Source organism: Natrix helvetica (genome assembly GCF_964273705.1).
Source record: "Natrix helvetica genome assembly, chromosome: 1".
NCBI lineage: Eukaryota > Metazoa > Chordata > Lepidosauria > Squamata > Natricidae > Natrix > Natrix helvetica.
In genome coordinates, this window is record NC_138548.1 from 353,161,446 (window position 1) to 353,180,197 (window position 18,752).

Consider the following 18,752-nt stretch of genomic DNA (forward strand, 5'->3'; position numbering starts at 1 on the left):
ACCTAACCGGGGGGGGGGGCGATCCAGGGAGTTGGCTGGGATCTTGTGCAGCCCTCCAAGGGGCAACTCCTCCCGCAGTGGATCCCCGCCGGCCCTTCAATAGGCTCCATGTGTTGATTCAGACCAGCCGCCGCTCAGTCACGGAGAGTCCCTGCCTCTGCCTGGGCGATGGGTCATTTAAACGTATCAATGAAAGGATCCGCTCAGACGCCGCAGGGAGATCGCGGCCCCTCCAACCTGCACCCAGAGGCTCCCTCTTTCTCCCCAAGGCGAAGAGGAGGAACGAGGCTCCTCCATCCCGAGCGGTGCCTCCCTCCCTCCTCCTGCGCCCCAGCTCAGCCTCACCGCGCTGCATGGCTCCTTCTCCGCCAAACTTCCAGCCTCGAAACTCCAGCAAGTGGCGAAGCGTCTTCCAGCCTTTCCTCGCTCTTCCCGCTGGTACCTTTGCCCCCTTCTGTCAATCGGAGCGGCTCCCTTCCAGCCTTCCGAAGATGCACCAGTGTTGCTTTTCTACAATGCGGCGGAGGAAAATATTTTTTTCTGATTTGCATCCGGTCTTGAGGTTTCATTACTACGGAAATTAGTGAATGTCGGCATTCACTGGTGAATGAAAGACCGAAATGTCTTTCATTCACCAGTGAATGAAAGACACACCGGTGAATGTCGACACATACCAATTTCGGTCTTTCACGGTGACATATATATAACGAGTCAGCGTAACGCTTTACTTTTGCTTTTCAATTCGCGGTCCTGGAAACTACTCGTTCTAAGCGCGCAGGATCGCAGGTTTTTTAAAAAAAGAAGTCCGCGAATAGAAGACGCTTAAAAGGAAGCGAGGAGCCGAGGTGTCGACAGGATAAGGGTATTAGGGTAAGGGTGTCGAGAGGATAAGGGTATATATTTCGGACATACACCAAGCGACTATGTGAATGTCGACATTCACCAGATTTCGGACTTTCACAGTAACACATACATCCAAGAAGCTGCTGATTCATTTCTACAGACGAGTCCTTGGGTCTGCCATACAGACATCAAACCCAGAGACTTCAGAGGATTATTAGAACAGAAGATTAAAAAAGATTACTGCCAACCTGACTTCCACTGAGGAAGCAGGGGTCAAAAAGAGGGCTGTGAAAATATTTACAGACCGCTTGCATCCTGGACATAAATTGTTTCCACTCTTCAACAATTGCAGCGTCTTCATGGTCTCCTGATCCAAATTCAGATGCTTGAAAATGGACTCATATTTATGACGGTTGCAGCGTCCTGGGGTTACGGGATGACTTTTTGTGGCCTTCAGACTAGCACAGTAAATGTGGCAGCCAGATTCACTTAACAACCGTGCTACTAACATAGCAACTGCACTTAACAACTCTGACAAGAAAGATTGTAAAAAAGAGCAAACCTCACTTAGCAACAAAATTTTGGGCTCGATTGTGGTTATACCTTGAGGACGACCTGTAGTCAAAAGGTTGAACTGCCTTTTTACTTAGATGGATTCATTCCACCCCAAAATTAGCAGCCCAGCGATGCTCAAGGCTACTTGAATTTGCACTGTTACAGTTCAGAGCATTTAAAACTCCAATCCTGTTGCCTTTCATTTTGTGTTAGATATACATACTTTGGACTTGAAAAATTGGATCCTTTTTATAAGTCATTTGAGTTGCTGAGAATTTAACTGACTTCAGGGATTCCATCCATAGAAAATATTTAGACTTTGTTAGAGTCTTTTCTTTTTTCTTTTTTTGAGGAGGAAAAAAAATGACTTTGCAGAAAGACATTACTGACAAATTTCATACAGCCGAGTTCAATTGGGCAGATACTGAGATAAAAGATAGCATTCAAACAAGAATATATTTCTACTGGTCTTTTAGTTCCTTCTGTCTTCTAATGGCGGATTTCACTGTCACCGCTGAAGTGGTGTTGTAGGTCCAAGTTCCACCAGCCACTGTTTCACTCATGAGCCACAATGCCAAATACCCACGGCTTTCCTCTTCATTTTGCTCTTTCCACAGAAGGAGCATGTATACTTAGCGTGTTGGCTAATTTCAATTTTCTTCCCCATCTTCCTGAGGGAGGCTCCATATCGGGTACCATATTCACCTACAATCCCAACCTTCTTAGTACGCTTGGCCGAAGCCGGCTCTACCTGGCAGTCTCTGGCGAGTGGTCCCTAGGATCATCCCTAAATATTCCCAATACCCCCAGATAGCAGAAGAAGTGCAATCTTAAGAGCTTAGGATAAATATAAGGTTCTCTGCAAAGATACCTCTTGGGGTGTCTTCGTACCTCTTTTTTTTTAACAAAGTTTTATTGTTTTTTTTAACATTTTACAAGGGAAAAAGGTAAAGGAAAGGTTACAAATTTTGGCAGTTGCGATGTGCGGTAGGTGCCCCCTCCCTCCATATTCAGAGTATACATTTACACAAAATTCATTACTAAATAGTAACATATAGTCAGCATATAAATTCAATTAGTAATTACGATCAGTTTATATCAGGTGGATTTTCTTGCTCATTTTTGTGATCTGAGCTTTCTCGGTATTGCCCCATCTCCCCCCGCCGACAGAGCTCCGGCCCCTCCCGTGTCCTGTTTGTCCGTTGAAGGATCATCTGGTTTTTCTAGGAGTACTTTGTTTTTTTCCATAAAGGCCTGCGCCTCTATGGGTGTATTAATTCTAACTCTTGTCTCCTCCCAGAATATTAGCATACCTTCAGGCATCAGCCATCTGAACCACACCCCCTTCTGGTATAGTTTATTCGCTAATTGCGATTTTTTTCTTTTTTCCCTCACTTTCTTGGGGATCTGTTTCAGAATGGTTATCTCCCTATCTTGGTATGTCAAGGCTTGCCCCCTTTGTGCACTCAGAATTTCGTCTCTTGTACTTTTTCTGAGAAATTTAATGTGTACCTCCCTGGGTACATTATGTGTTCTAGCGTAGGCTGAGTTCACTCTATAAACCAGATCTATTTCCCACCCCTCTTCATACCTCTTCTTGTTGTTTACCAGCACTATTTTCTATGAAGGGGAGGAGAATATTCAACGTGTAGAATGGGAAATTTTGTAAGAAAGGTGGGGAGTTTGTGGAGGGAACTGCAGGGTCTCTTGCAAGACCTTCTGGGACCTTCTGAGGGAGTCCAGGGAGGGAGGAGAGCGCTTGGATTGGGGCACCCTGACCCAGGGCTCCTGGGAGAATTTGGGGCCTTTGGTCTCCAGCTGGTTCCTCTCCCAAGGGTCTTATTGACACATTCCCAGGAAAGACCCCTGGGAGAAAAGGCAAAAGAAGTGAAAGCCAGAAGAAGCAAAGACAATCACCAAGACAGGAATGGCAGAGGCTGACCTGAGACTAGAGGAAGGACCAAGTCCAGTCTTCTCTGTGCTCCATTCTGACCTACAAGGAGACAATGGATTTGAAATGTAGACACAAACACACACACACACCCTCACACAGATACACACACACACACACACACACACACACACACCAAGTTTCCCCAGTATTTTTCAACAGATTCCCTTTGACTTTTTTATGATAAACAAAGCAGTTGAAAGCAAGTAAAGAAAGGATGGTGGCTTTGGAGTAAATGTGGCAATGCGGGGAGGAAGCCCTCCCCTCGAAACCATAACTCAAACTCTCCCCTCTCCCCCAATTCCCTCCTGAGTGGGAGAGCCTCCCTCCCATCTCCCACTTCAAATACCCAGAGAGCCCAGATGGAGGCAGGTGGCAGGGAAAGGCCCAAAGAGTCTGACCTCCGAATCCGGGGAGTCCTTGTGGGAGGGACAGAAGGAGGGACACCTGCAGTCTCCTGGGTCCTGCAATAAGGAACAGAGCGAGAATCGTCCAGTTGACCCCAAATCAGGGCATTGCCTTAAGGCCATCTGCTGGTCACAGCGGGTATTGCATTCTCATTGCAAAGCTCAACTTCTTTTCAGAACTTTCTCCTGATTCCGATTCCTCGAAGGAGATCGGGGCTTCCTAGAGCAGTGATGGTGAACCTTTTTTGGCTGGCATGCCACAAGTGGAGGGAGCGCAGGGGGGTCGAGTGCGGGCGTGCCGCACCCATAATGCAACACGCGACTCCCCCCCCCAGTGTGCATGCGTGCACAATGTGCGACCCCCCCATTTTTACATGCTTTTTTCGCCCTCCCCAGGCTCCAGGGGCTTTATAGGAGCCTTGGGAGGGAGAAAGGAGCCTCCCCCGACCCCCCCCCCGAGGCCCTCCGGGGGCTTCAGGGACCGTCCAGAGGCTTCCCTGAAGCCTTCGGAACGCTTCAAACCACCCTCCAAGCAAACCGGAAGTGACTTCCGGGTTGCTCGGAGGGTGGTTTTTAGCGCTCCGAAGGCATCAGGGAAGCCTCCGGATGGTCCCTGAAGCCTTCGGAACGCTTAAAACGACCCTCCGAGCAACACGGAAGTCACTTCCGGTTTGCTCGGAGGGTGGTTTTAAGCATTCCGAAGGCTTCAGGGACGGTCCCTGAAGCCTCCGGGGGGGGCGGGGAGGCTCTTTTCGCCCTCCCCAAGCTCCTATAAAGCCTCTGGAGCCTGGGGAAGGCAAAAAATAGCTTTTAAAAAGGTGAACTCAGGTGGCCAGCATGCGCATGCGCGCTGGCCAGCTGACAGGGCAGCGCCTCACGTGCCCTGACAAATGGCTCCTCGTCCCACTTGTGGCACGCGTGCCATAGGTTCGCCATCTCTGAACTAGAATGTATGCAAAAAGAACTTAGAGAAGCCGAAGCTGAATTACAGAAAGACCCAAAGAATAAAATTAAAAAAGAAGAAAGAGAGATGATAATACATAAGATCAACTTAATAACTCAAAAAGAATAAGCACAGAAAATTGAAGCATCCAAACAAAATTACTTTGAACAAGCCAACAAACCTGGATGATGGCTGGCATACAGATTGAAAAATGAAAGAGAAAAAAAGGGTGATATACCAATTAAAAGATGACAGGGGAAATATTCAACATAAATTGGAATAAAAGAAGGATATTATTCAAAAAATACTACACAAAACTATACACGCAAGATAGTATGGAGGAAACTAGGAAAAACAATATTTAAACCCGGAAAAGATAACCCCAATTTCAAAAGAAAAAAAGGGAGGCAATAACAATAACAATAGCCGAAGTGGAATTAGTCCTGAAAAACAAGAAAAATAATAAAACCCCAGGTCCAGGCAGAATCCCGGTGGAGTTTGTTAGTGGTACTAGTGCGATTAAGCACTAGCAATGAACCCCAGGTCGAGGTTATAACAGAGCAACCCTGTAAAGTATACGCAGCGTGCGATATATAAAGCAACCACACTGAATAATGGATAGTAAAGTAACAAAAATAAACTTTACTTTCTGAAGAATATAGCAAAATCCATAAACACAGCCAAAAAGTCATACACAGAGAAAAACAGTCCAATAACTTACACACAGTAAGTAGTAGCAACAGTAATAACAGTTAGACAGCAGTTATCATACATCAAGCAAGAGAGAGAGAGAGAGAACATCAGCTGCAATTTATATGCTGTAATCTACTAATTAGCAGATCTCCTCTCTTAAAGATACATAACATTCCTTATGCAATATATTGTCTACCCAACTTGTTGGTTACACCCTAACATTCTCCCCTTTGGGTAGATCAATATATCCACTCACAATGTAAGATGATAACCTTCACATGATGAGGTATGTTTCACTGAACTTTGTGCCTTAGTGAAGTTGTCTGCTAAATTGTCTTCAGTTGAACAATATTCCAACTTTATCAGGCCATCCTTAATGCTTTGTCGAACATTAAGATACCTCAAATCAGTATACTTCGACCTCGTTTTTATAGCTAAACTAGTCGCCATTTTTATTGCTGCCTGATTATCCTCATAAACCGTAAAAGGTTCATTGATACTTAACCCCATATCTATAAGCAACTGCTTATAATATATCAGCTCAGTACATGTCAACGACAAACATGAAAACTCAGCTTCCATTGTGGATAAGCTTATGTGTTTCTGTCGTATCGACCTCCATCCAATCAGTACACCACCTAGCATAAAGGCTATACCGGAAGTTGACTTCCTATTATCTATAGCAGCTGCAAAATTCGCATCAGCATAAACAGTCAAAACTAAATCCCTATTTGGTTCTAAATACAATGAATAGTGGATAGTTTTCTTCAAATAACGCAGCACACGCTTTGCTGCTTGCCAATGCCTCTCAGAAGGACTATCATTGAATCTAGCCAGTTGGTTCACACTAAATGATATATCTGGTCTAGACCAATTACTTAGGTACATTAGGCTACCTATCAAAGATTGATAGATTCCCTTATCAAAACCAGTACCCTCAGTTACCTCAGATTTAAACTCCAATGCCATTGGTGTCTTTGCAGTCTTACATAGCTCCATGCTATATTTCTTAAGCAAATGATTAATTTTACTAGCCTGTGACAGCTTAAAACCTTTACTGGTTCTAACCACGTCTAAGCCCAGATAATGCTTAATTTTACCCAAATTCCGGATTTTAAATTTACTCTCTAATTGTGAAACAATGTCAATAGCTTCCTGTTCAGACCTAGTAATAATAGCTATATCGTCCGTGAACAAAAGCAACAACGAGATCAAACCATTTTTCACCCGTCTAAACAAACAAGGATCAGCCAAACCTGGAATAAATCCCATAGCTTTTAATTCATTAACTATGCATCTGTTCCACTCAAAACCGGATTGTTTTAAACCATAAAGGCTTTTTTTAAGTCTCCAACAACCAGTCTGGCCATTAGAATCCACACCTGGTGGCATCTTCATATAAATGGTATGCTGCAATGGAGCATGCAGATACGCTGTTTCAACATCAATATGGGTAACATTACACCGATATTTAGCAGCCCACACCAATGATGCCCTCAACGTAGAGGCTTTCAAGCTCGGAGCAAAAACCTCATCGTAATCCCTCTCAGTTTGGGAAAACCCTTGAGCAACTAAACGAGCCTTATAAATAGCATTGCCAGCAGCATCGTTTTTAATTTTAAACACCCATCTACAGCCAATTGCACTCTCCCCTGAAGGGAGCTTAGCTTCTTCATAAACTTTCAATTCCTGTAAGGATTTCAACTCCTTCTCCATAGCTGTCTTCCACAATTTCTTTTCTTTTTCAGGATACAGCCTTAACTCTGCAAAACTAGAAGGTTCTATGCTAACTTGCAATACTACACTGGCTTGATATCTGTCGGGTGGATGCCTGTCCCTAGTAGACCTCCTAGGCAATACAGGACTTGCAGGATCATCCTGTTCCACCTCACGAGTAGATTCTACATCTACATCTTCCTCCCCTTTCAGAGTAATTGATGGACCATCCTGATTCTCTAACTGCTCATTTGGTGTATCGTGATTAACCAAACGATCAACATCTATATCATCACAAACCTTGTGAAACTCTTGTTCTAGCTTCTCCCAACCAACATGTTCTGAAAATTTAGCACTAGCACTGTGCATAATTCTCCGAGTTCCAGGTTCCCAGAACCTAAACGATCTATGATTGGAATTGTACCCAACAAAAACCATCTTCCTAGCTCTGCTTTGATCCTTCCGTCTAGTCTGTGAGGGAATATGCACCCAAGCAGGGACACCAAATGTGTGTAAATAACTCAAATCAGGCTTCCTACCATGCCAAAGAGTATAAGGAATCTTACCAGTAGTTGAGTTAACTACTATGTTCAGAATATGGTTTGCACACATTATAGCCTCACCCCAAAGTTTTTCTGACAAACCAGAATCAACTAGCATAGTTCTGGTCATTGCCTGCAATGATTGACCACGTCTTTCAATAAATGAATTATGTTCTGGCCTGTAGGGGGCAGAACGCCTATGTTCTATACCAGCATTCTCCAACATTGATGTAAACCTATGATTAGTGAATTCAGACCCATTATCAGTGACTAGGCAAAGTACTTTTTTATCCATCTTACGTTCAACAAACTTTAACCATTTAGTAAAATGTTGGAAAGTTTCTGCCTTTGATTTCATTACATAACAGAAACCATACCTAGAATAATGGTCCATAATGCTGAGTATATAGCAGGCACCTCCTAAGCTAGGTTTCTTAGGGCCAATTAGGTCTGCAAACACTACATCCAGTGGTTTAGATGTCTTAAATCCTTGAAACCGGTTTGCAGGAGTAACCTTACTTTTAGCCTGGTTACAGGCATTACAGTTAAGATATTTTGAACAAGGTTTCAAATTGATTCCATTAGATAGAATAACAGTTTGACGTACCATTTTAAAATTTACATGGCCTAAACGTCTATGAAGTAGATGTATACAGTTATCATGGGGCTGTTTATTCCTATAATTAGGTTCAGAACTCACAATATTTAAAGTGTTCTCATGTAGAATAAATAAATTATTCTCCAAATTGGCAATAACACTATTACCTTCCTTTTCAATAATGCATCTATCATTCTTAAATGTTACTGTAAACCCACATTTCACAAGGTCTTTTACAGATAATAGGTTAAATTTCATTTTAGGTACATATAACATTTCCAATTTTTCATTAATACATGGACAATAAGCTGTACCTTCACCTGAAGCCTTGATTTTCCAACCATTTGCTAAGGAAATGTGCTGTTTGCTAGCCTTCATAGTAACAAACCTTTCTTTAACCTTAGTTATAGAATGGGATGCGCCACTGTCAACCACCCAGAAACTATGGTTTACAGCCTTATCTACCTTAGCTACAGTTACAGTAACATTGTTGCTTTTTCTTTTACTATTAGCAACATTCCTTTTCTTGCTATTTTTACAGTTCTTAGCAATATGCCCCTTACCACCACAAGAATAACATTTCTTAACAAAATTTACAGTTGAAAACTGTGTTTCTTCTTGTGATTGATTGTCTCTGAACTGAACTCTATCCTCTCTTCGTCTGGACTCTTCAAGCAATCTCCCGGTAACCTCAGATAATGTCAGTTCATCACGTGAAAGAACTTCCAATGAGGAAACAAAAGAGTCGTAGCTTTCATCAAGCGATGATAGAATAATATACACCTGTTGAAGCTCAGAAAAAATTAACTCTTTTTCTTGCAAATCCTGCAAAGTTTTCTTCATGAAGTCTAAATGAGCCAACATATCACCACCTTTTTGCAAACAGGCTCTAAACAGTTTCCGTGTGAGATGAATATGAGCACCCACACTGTCCCGAACATAAATTCTCCGCAATGTGTTCCAACACCTAGCAGCAGACTCTTCGCCACGAATATGGACCAGTTGCTGGTCATTCAGTGTTAGTCCAATAATGCAGAGAGCTCTCTCATTGTCCCTGTTAAACTGCACAATCTTCTTCGCATCCTCATCATCAGCAGGATCCCAACCTGTAACATCCGGTGGGTTCTGAACCACAGACCACAGTCCTTCTCTACGCAGAAGTAGGGAACACTTCAAGGACCAGGAAACATAGTTGGTTCCATCAAACCGGGTAATCATGGAGAGTGCAGCAGAATATTCTTGTGCCATATTCACAAAAATAAACTATCCAAAAAGTGGTGCATAAAAATAAAAATATTAAGGCAGGGTGTCTGGGCCCATAACCAATGTTAGTGGTACTAGTGCGATTAAGCACTAGCAATGAACCCCAGGTCGAGGTTATAACAGAGCAACCCTGTAAAGTATACGCAGCGTGCGATATATAAAGCAACCACACTGAATAATGGATAGTAAAGTAACAAAAATAAACTTTACTTTCTGAAGAATATAGCAAAATCCATAAACACAGCCAAAAAGTCATACACAGAGAAAAACAGTCCAATAACTTACACACAGTAAGTAGTAGCAACAGTAATAACAGTTAGACAGCAGTTATCATACATCAAGCAAGAGAGAGAGAGAGAGAACATCAGCTGCAATTTATATGCTGTAATCTACTAATTAGCAGATCTCCTCTCTTAAAGATACATAACATTCCTTATGCAATATATTGTCTACCCAACTTGTTGGTTACACCCTAACAGAGTTATACAAATATAATAAAATAATATTGGAAGAAATAGGAGTAGAAATTTTTAACGAAGTTTTAGGAAAAGCCAAGATGCCTGAATCATGGACGGAAGCAATAATATTGATAATCCTGAAAGAAGATGCCAACCTACAAGAAATCCAAAATTACAGACCAATTTCATTATTGAATTCCGATTACAAAATATTTGCAGCAATATGGCAGGAAGAATTAAACAAGTTTTAAATGAACGAATACACCCAGACCAAACGGATTTTTACCTCACAGACACATTAAAAATAATATGAGAGTCATCTTAGACGTAATAGAATATTATGAGGCGCATCCAGAAAAGCAAATTGTACTGGTTTTCCTTGATGCACAAAAAGCATTTGACAACGTAATTTGGAAATTTGTAACAACACAATTAGATAGGATGAAATTAGGAGAAAAAATTACAAAAATGATGGAAAAACTTTATAACACCCAGACAGCCAAAGTTCTGATGAATGCAGAACTAAGATAGAAGATCGAAATAAAAAAGGGAGATAGACAGGGATGCCCTCTCTCTTTTGCTGTTTATACTGATTCTGGAAATATTATTAAGTGAAATTAGGAAGGACCAGGGAATAAAAGGTTTAAGACTCAAAAATGAAGAATATAAGACCCAACCCTATGTTGATAACGTAGTATTTGTTTTAGAGGATCCACTAGAATCCAGTCTGAAATTAATTCAAAAATTAGAAGAATATGGCGAGGTGGCAGGATTAAAAATTAATAAAAGCAAAACAAAAATTATAACCAAGAATATGACAAAAAAGCAAGAAAAGGAATTGGAATTAGTAACTAAAATGCAAATAACTAAGAAAGTGAAATACTTGGGGATTTGGGTGTGGGCAAAATGTTCTACAATTAAAGACGACAATTATAATAAACTAGCGACACAAATAAAGAAAAATGTAGAAAGCTGGAAAAATATTCAGCTATCACCCCTTTTACCACTTATGGTGGACTTGTGAGGAGGCTAAAAAATATTGGAAGATTTTTTAAAATTGGCTAGAGGCAATAACGGGAATCAAATAGATTGGAAACCAGAAGTTTTTCTACTAGGAATAATGACTGCGAAATACAAAAAAGAAATCCGGTATTTAATTTTACACATAATTATGGTGGCAAGGATTGCCTTCACTCAGAAATGGAAAAATAAATTAACCCCAAGCGAAGATGAAATAATAAGAAAGACTGTGCAGAAATGGAAAATTAACAAAAGAAATCCAGGGAAAAGAAGAAACAGAATATTATCAGATATGGGATAAATGGTATAGGTGGATGGAGGAAAGAAACAAGGATCAAGGAAGGAAGTCAATAAAGCCCAAAAATAGTAGTTAAGGAGAATTAACATATATATATATATACACACACTCAAGAGATTTAAATTTACTAGAGGCAACCATCCAATATAGCAGATAGATGAGTAAAATAAGAGGGTTAAAAAATGGTGAAATGCAAATGAAATATACTAGAAGGGGAAATAAAATAAGGAAAACTGTATTGATTTGTAATTGCTATTAGAAAGAACAGGAAGTTCATGTTCGTACTATACTGTGTAAATGTAGTGTACATCTAAGTTTTGTGTGTGTGCATTTTGCATGTTTGTAAATAAACAAAAAAAATTAAAATAAACTTATAGGGAGCCTGGGTAACTATGGTTCTTTAGTTTAAGTAGTAAAGTCAAGCGGGCTTTTGCTCTAAATGTACTCCATTGATGATGGCAAGCCCAAGATCCAGTCTTGGAAAAAGTTACGCATAAATATACAAAGGTGCTGACCTGTTCAATTGGTTCACCATCTAATTGCCACCTATGTCTCTGATGATGTTTTTCAAACACCATTATTTTTTATTTAGATTTACTGATGATTAGGGAGTTTTCCTGGCAATAAGAGCTGAATCGTCTTAATAGCCTACATTAGTGGTTCTCAACCTGTGGGTGGGGCACCTTTGGGGGTCGAACAACCCTTTCACAGGAGTCACCTAAGACCATCGGAAAATACATATTTTCAATAGTCTTAGGAACCGAGACACCAATTTTATGGTTGAGGGGTCACGACAACATGAGGAACTGTATTAAAGGGTTGCAGCATTGGGAAGGTTGAGAACCACTGGCCTACGTAATCCTACTTGTGAATATGATATTTGTAATTGAAAGAAAGTCTAAATGTAAAATTTGAAAATGTAATATGTGTGTGTGTGTGTGTGTGTGTGTTGTATTAGTACTGATAAATAAATAAAGGGAGACTAGTATAGATCTATTTCGAGCTAATTAGCTCTCATCAGCTAGCCATACCCTTACTGGGATTTGAACCTGGGCTGTATTATATCTTAGGCAGGAGTCCTAGCCACTAAGCCACAGGCTTGCCTCCTTATATTATATATGTAATGTTGTATTTGTGCTGATAAATAAATAAAGGGAGACTAGTATGGATCCATTTCAAGCTATTTAGCTCTCATCAGCTAGCCATACCCTTACTGGGAATCAAACCAGGGCTGTATTGCATATTAGGCCGATGTAATCGCCACTAAGCCACAGGCTCTCTTCCTTATCAGCTAAGTCAGGGAAATAGGTATGTATTGTGTTACAACCCCTGGTATGCCCAAATATGGGAGGGAGCTCACTACTCCCTCTTTCTGTCATTCGGCTCATCACAGAAAACCTTCCAGACAGAAACCTATATTTTTATTTTTAATGTTGCAAATACAAATATAAAAAGGTAACATTAAAAATAAAAATATGGGTTTCTGTCTGGATGGTTTTTTGTGATGAGCCGAATGACAGAAAGAGGGAGTAGTGAGCTCCCTCCCATATTTGGGCATACCAGGGGCTGTAACACACACACACACACACACACACACAAACACACACACACACATATATATCCCAAGTAAATATTAAAAGTATGCAAAATGTTATTGAAAATGTATTTTGGAGTTATCTATGTTAAGAGAAAGTTAAAGAAAATGTTGTAATAGTTTAAAGAAAATTTTGTGTCTTAAAAAGGATGGTTATAAAAGAAAAATAATATTATTCTATAAAGGTAATTTGAAGGGATGGATCTAAATTGAATATTGAAGTTCAAAGCCTCTATGTTAAGAAGTTAAAGAAAGAGCTGTATTAGAAAGTTTGGATTTTAGAAATATGGTTAAAGAAAAATTCTGTGGTAAAGACATCCCCATATCTTATAATAGTCTGATTCTTCCTTCTCTTTAATTGCCAGCATTAATCTGTTCATTTCTGCACAGTCTAATTTTTTTTTAATTACCTTTCCCTCTGAGGGATTTTTTTCCAGCTAGATTAGTGATGGCTAAATATTGGGGACGAAATTGGGATTTCCAAAGAAATGAGTGGTATAATGAAATTTGGAGTATGGCAACAAATGATAAATTAACAACAGAAATTAAACTTTAAAAAGGGATGATTAAAGTAAATAATTATAATGAAATATGGGGGGAGTGTATAAAATGAGTGTTGGTGGAAGGCAAAGGGAATAAAACTGCTCAAGAATATATGTTGTTTTGGAGGGAATAAGGGCACAATTGGAATATATTGTATCTCTAAGAAATATAAGGGAAGAGTTCTGCAGGGGGTGAGGGTGCACTGTAATATATGTTTTCCCCTTCCCTTTTTCTCCTGTCTTTCTTTTTTTGTATTCAATTGCATATGTACTGTTTGTATTACTTGTATTTTAAAAAATTGTGGTCATAAGTTGAGGACTATCTGTGCAGAATTGCATGAAGAGAGTGGAGGCAAAACCTATGAGCAGCCGGAGCCTCCTTGGGTTGACCAGGAATCGAATCCGGGGCTCCTGCTGGAGAGGGGAGAATTCAGGGAAGACCTTGGACAGCTCCTTTGAGGGGATGGAAAGGGCATCCTTGGCTCCGCTAGGAAGTTGCAGTAGAAGGATTTAGAAGGTTCTTCTCTTCCTGCACAAGAGAGTCTCCACCTGCTTTCTGCACATGCTCCCTGCCTACTTCCCACAAGACTAGGAAGCTTTTGCGCTGCCTCCAAAAGTTTGGGCGACCTTGGTGTATCACAAGGCTGCAAAGTAATATAAAGTGTGGACAAAGGATTTTAACGTGTCATTAAATAAATGATAAACATGGTGGTTAGGTGGACCAAAGAGAGACTTTAGCCTAAGATCCATATTTGCAAATGTGCATTTAATGTTAGAGGATGAAACAGTGTAAAGTCCTTTTTCCCCACTGCTGACAATATTTGGCTGCATTGAGCACAAACTGCCCAGAAAACAACAGGACACAACACAACGCACTGTCAAATCACAATCTGAATATAAGCGCCACTTTGGTACTTTTCTCAGTTTCAGCACAGGACACAATTCAGTTGAATATACAGGTGGTCCTCGCTTAACGACCATTCCTTCAGCAACAAAAATATGAGCAAGAGACTTACAACAGGTCTCCCAGAGCGATGGCTGTGCAGACACCTCACACACAAGGGATTTCAATGGGGATGCTTGGCAGCCCATCCGCACTTATCGCCTATTGCCAATCGCCCCACAACAACCATGGGATCCCCAGAGGCAAACTTTCCTGCTGGTTCCCCCTGAAGGCCAAGCAGGAAGCCAGGAAACAGGGAAGGCCTGAAGCCCTTTTCCACCCAGCCCCTGGGAGAGCAAAACTGCTGCTCTTGGCTGAGGGAGTTTGTCTCTTCCGCTCTCAGGCAGAGAAACTCCTCCAGTGCAGAGGTCTTTATGGAGGGAAATGCTGGGCTGGGCTGGTTAAAGGAAGCTTGGACCCCAAAGACCCTGGCCCTCTTCAGCCTGCAGAGTGAACAACACAACAACACAACACAACACACAAACATAACTCAGAACCTTGAGCCTTTTCCCTCTGGGGAGGGGAGGAGGGAGGGGAACACAAGGAGGCTCTGAGGCTGATCCAGTGTTGATGCAATCAATAGAGCTATGAAAACGAAAGAGGAGGATGCCTTGTGAACTGCTCCAAATGAGGGTTGATCCAGGAGGGGAAAGTCTAGGAGAGGCCAGTGGGAAAAGGACCTTCCCAGGGACAGGATCTGCACCTTCCTGAGGCCTCCAGGGGGAGATCCAGGACCCCACCTGTCTTCCTACCTGCCGCAGCTCAGTTTTCGGCTGGGAGGCACCTCCAGCTCTGTCCAGTCAGAATTCAGGCCTCTGTGCAGGTAGTCCTCGGCTTACAAGACTTCAGTTAGTGACCGTTCCAAGTTACAACGGCACTGAAAAAAGTGACTTATGATCATATTTCACACTTATGACAGTTGCAGCTTCCCTGTGGTCACATGATTTACATTCGGATGCTTGACAATTGTCTCATATTTATGACGGTTGCAGTATCCTGGGGTCATGTGATCCCCTTTTACGACCTTCTGACAGGCAAAGTCAAGGGGGAAGCCAGATTCACTTAACAACTGTGTGACTAATGTCACAACTGCAGCGATTCACTTAACAAATGTGGCAAGAAAAGTCATACAATGGGGCTTAAAAACCCACTTAATAAATGTCTCACTTAGCAACATAAGTTTTTGGGCTTTAGGTATTTAATGGAACAATGATTTAAAAATGGTTCCTGGAAAGAGCTCTGATATCCCATCCTAATCCAAAATCTATTTTTGTCATTTTTTTTACAACTTTCCTATAGCTTAAAAAAGCAATTACAAATTCATTAATTTATTCTTCCCATTCAAGAACAGCCAAAGGTTTTAATGGGAGATCCCTGAAAAAGAGGGAGTTTAAGGAAGCCATTCCCTGCCAAGAGTGTCTTTTCCTCATTTGTTCTTGTTTACCAGCACTATTTTCTATGAAGGGGAGGAGAACATTCAACATGCAAAATGTGAAATTTGGTGGGAATGGTGGGGAGTTTGTGGAGGGAATTGCGGGGTCTCTTGCAGGACTTTCTGGGAAGCACTTGAGGGAGCCCAGGGAGGGAGGAGAGCGCTTGGATTGGGGCACCCTGAGTCCAAGCCCTGCATGACCCAGGGCTCCTGGGAGAATTTGGGGTCTTTTGTCTCCAGCTGGTCCCTCTCACAAGGGTCTTAGTGACGCCTTCCCAGGAAAGACGCCTGTGAGAAAAGTCAAAGGACGTGAAGGCAAGAAGAATCAAAGACAACCACCTAGACAGGAATGGCAGAGGCTGACCTGAGACTAGGAAGGACTAGTTGTATCTCCAAGTACAATCCTCTCTGGGCTCCATTCTGACCTGCAAGGGGACAATGGACTTGAAATATAGACACAAACACACATACACACCCTAACACAAACACACACACCCTCACACAGACACACACATACCAGGTTGCCAGAGATTCCCTTTTACATCTGTATGACAAAGAAAGGAGCTGAAAGCAAGTAAAAGAAAGGATGGTGGTTTTGGAGTAAATGTGGGAACGATGGGAGGAGCCCCCTCCCCAAAAACCATCACCTAAACTCTCATATCCCCCAACTCCTTTTTTAGGAGGAGGGTGTTTCCTCATCTTCAAGGATGTTTTCCCCCTCCCCGTCCCCCTTCAAACCCCAGGGACCCAAAACGGAAGCACCAGAAGACACGGCTCCTCCGGACACTGACCTCTCAATCCGGGGGTTCCTAGTAGGAGAGACAGAATCAGAGACACCGCCCATCTCCCGAGTGCTGCAACAGAGGAGGACGGAGGAATCCATGAGTCCCCAGAGAGCCACCAGGGAGAATCGGGGGGAAAAGAAGGCGGGATCCTCCCATTGGGACCTCCTGCCACAGCCTTCGCGCCCCCCTCTCTCCTCCTTCCCAAGTTCAGGCCCCGCTTCTTCCCCACTTCGCCCTTCTCTTCCCGGTCAGCGCTCGGATCAACGGTGGGGAAGTTTGGAGGCAGAGCCCAAAGAAAGGGGGGGAGGGGCGGGACCGATCCTTGCGAGAGATGAAGCCGGAGAGCAATGGGGCGAGTGTAGTCCTCCAAGGGGGCGCCCACCCCCACTGCTCGGGGCAGCTCCTTCCGCAATGGATCCTTTCCCCTCCCGGTTCAATTTATTTTCGGGTGAAGCTAAATCCCCAGCACCTCAGTCATGAGGGACTCTGGGCGGTGGATAACGGAAAGGGAAAAAGCCAGCACCGAATAAAAGTGCAACACATCCATCAAAAGAGCCGGTCAGGTTCCCCTCCCCCTCTGTGACTCCCCCCCCGGCACTTTGGAGCCCCTCTAACCCAGTGGTTCTCAACCTGTGGGTCGGGACCCCTTTGGGGGTCGAACGACCCTTTCACAGGAGTCGCCTGAGACCATTGGAAAACACATATTTTTGAAAAAATATGGAAAACATAAAATAATCTTATGGTTGGGGGTCACCACAACATGAGGAACTGTATTAAAGGGAACTGTATTAGGAAGGTTGAGACCCTCTGCTCCAACCTATCTTGGGCACCCAGAGCCTCGCTCCGCCCTCCTTCTCCCCGCGGCAGGAGAGGGAGGCTCAGCATCCCGAGCGACGTCCGCTCCTCCAGGGACCGCCGCATTTCAGAAGACTGGAGATTCCAGAGTTTGGCACCTTTGGCACATTCAGCCCTCTGGAATTCTATTAACGAAGCTTCCGCGTTGGTTGCAAACATCAAATTGGCTAATCAATCAATCCACCAGTCAATCAATCAACCAAACAAGCACGTCAAATTGACTAACCAACCAATTAAGCATTTTACACAATCCAGGGTGGACAATGGAGAAAGGAGGGGGGTCACCCAGTCATCGTCCGTCCGTCCCCAGGTTTTGGCACCGCAATTGGCATCTCGAATCGAACGCTCTTCAGGAAGTTTCCCTTCCAAATTCGCAGGGGGGGGGGGGGAGAACAAAATATGCTAATATTTACATGCGTACTCACCTCATATTGGCTAATCCATTAATGAATCATCATCAAGCCCAATCCGGGGCTCAACAGGGGAGGAAGTGAGAGTGTTGCCCATATTGGAGGCCGAGAGGCTCTCGTTCAGTCCGTAGACCTCTCCGTAATTCCCGAGATTCCCTGCAGACGTTGCCAGGAGCTCCAGGGACGGAATCCCCTCGCTTGCTCCTTTCCCTGCTCTTCCCTCTGGGTGGAACCTGGGGCAATCTTGGTAGTCGGGACTTCTTTTTTTTTATTTTTGGCTGGTGTGTCCTCCGAGCCTCCCGTTGAGCTTCCCAGGCTGGGTCACATCCTCAGCGGCACTTCTGGAGGCCAGTGGTTCCACCGGTGAATGGATTTCCCCATCAGGAAATGGCTCCTTAGTTCCAGGTTGCTTCTCTCCTTGATCAGTTCCCACCCGTTGCTTCTTCTCCTGCCCTCAGGGCCTTTGGAGCCTCGTGTGGTTCTCTTGACGATGAGCTGAGCGCCATGGAGTTTCCCTACCTTTCGCCAGGGAAAGCTCCCCATCAATTCCTCGCCTCCTCATCCTCTTCCTCGCTGGCTCTGCTGCTGCTGCTGCTGCTTACTGGGAACATCTGGCCAGCGTGCTTGATGGTGGAGGAGAAGGGCGGAAGGAAGGGAGGCGCTTGCTGAGAGGAAACTTCAAAATTACCCCAAAATGAGGAAGAAACGAAGCCTGTGGCTCTAACGTGGGAGGAGAAATGAGTCATTCCGACACCCCAAAACACAGGCTGGTCTACCAGGCAGAAAAGGGCTCATTCCTAACTTTTAGTTTGCTTCAGTGGTAGGATTCTCATTTTTTTATATGCAGGAGGCCCAGGTTTGATTCCCAACCAATGCATCTCGCTTCCTTTGACCTCCTAGTCCA

The 18,752-nt window shown here is 43.1% G+C and overlaps 1 pseudogene across 1 annotated transcript; it reads right to left on the reverse strand.

Moving 5' to 3' along the window:
* Positions 1–1,820: 1,820 nt before the first annotated feature.
* Positions 1,821–17,868, reverse strand: LOC309381487 (large ribosomal subunit protein eL43-like; annotated as a pseudogene). Its single transcript has 3 exons — positions 17,864–17,868; positions 16,590–16,652; positions 1,821–2,159 (listed from the first exon to the last, which is right to left on the reverse strand). The product of its transcript is annotated as a large ribosomal subunit protein eL43-like (transcript).
* Between the last annotated feature and the right edge of the window lie 884 nt (positions 17,869–18,752).